The sequence below is a fragment of the Odontomachus brunneus genome, unplaced genomic scaffold, assembly GCF_010583005.1.
Source record: "Odontomachus brunneus isolate Ranch 3 - 2012 unplaced genomic scaffold, Obru_v1 Obru_scaffold_028, whole genome shotgun sequence".
Taxonomy (NCBI): Eukaryota; Metazoa; Arthropoda; class Insecta; order Hymenoptera; family Formicidae; genus Odontomachus; species Odontomachus brunneus.
In genome coordinates, this window is record NW_022639478.1 from 1,719,068 (window position 1) to 1,721,250 (window position 2,183).

The 2,183-nt window shown below is 28.5% G+C and overlaps 3 protein-coding genes across 11 annotated transcripts in view; all 3 read left to right on the plus strand.

Moving 5' to 3' along the window:
• Nucleotides 1–2,183, plus strand: part of LOC116842921 (serine-rich adhesin for platelets-like) — a 261,954-nt gene that overhangs the window by 113,966 nt on the left and 145,805 nt on the right. The gene's annotated exons all lie outside the window — the stretch shown is intronic.
• The window catches only part of LOC116842927, a 34,124-nt gene that overhangs the window by 9,703 nt on the left and 22,238 nt on the right, over nt 1–2,183 (plus strand). The window contains exons 2-4 of one of the 7 annotated variants that reach the window (XM_032812812.1): nt 395–636; nt 1,210–1,584; nt 1,667–2,174. The exons of 5 other annotated variants lie outside the window; for them this stretch is intronic. The gene's annotated coding sequence lies outside the window, so the exon portion shown is untranslated. Of the gene's footprint in view, nt 1–394; nt 637–1,209; nt 1,585–1,666; nt 2,175–2,183 lie in introns of those variants that run through there. One more of the 7 variants, XM_032812810.1, reaches the window with a different exon arrangement.
• The window catches only part of LOC116842929, a 21,953-nt gene that overhangs the window by 5,808 nt on the left and 13,962 nt on the right, over nt 1–2,183 (plus strand). The gene's annotated exons all lie outside the window — the stretch shown is intronic.

Here is a 2,183-nt window from a genome sequence, read left to right on the forward strand (position 1 = left end):
CGATCAATGGCACACGGCCTGGCTGACCAGCACTTCCGGTCTTATGAAGAAGTAAAAAATTGGATCGATTAGTGGATCACCTCAAAAGATGACTAGTTTTTTCGACGCGGGATTCGTACGCTTCCCAAAAGATGGAAGAAAGTAGTGGCGATGGACAATACTTTGAATCATAAATGTATAACCAGTTTTTTACAATAAAGCCTCGAATTTCGGAAAAAAAAACGGCGGAAGCAAAGTAGTACACCTAATATATTGCCTTTTTTTCTCTTGCTTTTAATATTAAAAAGGAGATTATCAGAGAAAGGCTTATTGATATTTATTATAACTTGTATATATAGAGTTAGATTTGATTTTTCTAATATTTATATAATGATATAAAATATTATTTTTAAAGGGGCCGGTTATCGTATAGTAGGATGCTCCAGTGATATCGAGCTCATTTTCGTACACAAGTTACACCATAATCCAATATTAAATTATCTATTATGTCAATTTCTGTAACTGCGTAGCTTCGGAGTTATGTCGTCAAGCTCAAAACTCAAAAAGAATTTTTGGCTTCGAAACGAGAAGAGCTATGGCTTTGAGAAAAGTAAATTACGTTAAAGAAAATAAAATACCATAAGAAGATTCAAGCAAGTATGATTTCATTTGATACGGACACTTATAGGATGTCCAAAAGAAACTTTTCAATTTTTGAAACGCGATTCTTTCTACTTTCTGTAGAGTCACTATCATATTTCATATGCAACATCACTATATACTCATGTATAACATTTATTTTAACAAAGATAATGTTGATTGTACAACATAGTTAAAAACGCAAAAAATTAAACAATTTATTTTTAAAAGAAGCGAATATTATTTTGGGAAACTTACATTTTTGATGTATCGTAAAACTGTTTCTAAATAATACTTCTCATATTCTCGATATTATGTCCGCGCTGTCTATGACCAAAATCCGATCTTCGGTAAAAAACGATTATTAACAGAAAGATATTTTGGTACAGTTGTTCAAATAACATTGGTTTTATTGCATATGCATTAATTGATCTTGGGAATCAGTACGCAATAAACGAATGTCACAAGAATTCCTGTTTTTCAAAATCTAAGCTATCTCAAACGAGAAATTAAAAAAAAATTGTACCGATCAAGTTGAAAGGAATAAATATAATAAAAAATTTTACCTAACTGATTTAAATAAAATTGCAGTTGGCAACCATGATCAAAAAAGAGGACAAAGCTCAATTATCGTCACTGTATGGATTTATCGTCGAAGCAATCTGGTCTTCATCAAAAATAGAAAAGTAGTAGGTCTCAAAATTTTTGACTGATATCTTGCAAACGTTAGATTTAATATGTCACATGTGAACAGGATTCGATTGCTCTTAGCCCATTTGCGTATTTGCAAATATAACGTTATCTAAATATTTTTCCATCAAATACCACAGGACGAATCAATCTAATGACACAGCAACCTATTGAAAGAAAGGAAGAAAAAAGTTAAATTATGATAAAATATTGTACGTAATGTTTTATACTATAAAGCACAATATGCATTAAAAACAATATTTTATACTAATAGAGGTATGTCAAATCCATTGGTAAAATAATATCATAAGAAGGTTGATGAGACAAATTTTTGTTTAAACATTTCTCTGTTTTTTAGAAAAAGTATATTTACAGAACAGAAATATATTTACGGAACAGAATATCAGAACAATTCTCAGTTACAATATCTGATGGTATGTTAAAAATGAAAATATGGGTACATTAAATATATAAAATAAAAATTGGTATTAAAATTATTTAACCAAGTAAGTAAATTTTAGAAGAAGAAAGTCAGTACTTTTCGATAAAATTTTCAAGTATAGCATTCCCTTCAATACTACGACTTGTGTCTGCATTGTGCGAGTGCTTGTATACTGCAAACGGAAGATCAAAATGTAAAATTAAACGGAATTTTAAAATATAATTGATAACTGAATTTCTCAAAACTTAATTTAAATATTCATATAAAATAGAATTATTACTTTGATAACATTAATTAATTAATTAATATATATGCACCACCTTATTTATATAAGTAAATAGTATATATTTTTACGTAAGTATATTTAATATCAACTATTTATTATTAATTTATTATATATATGTGTCGTACGGATGATAGCTGAATAATTGCC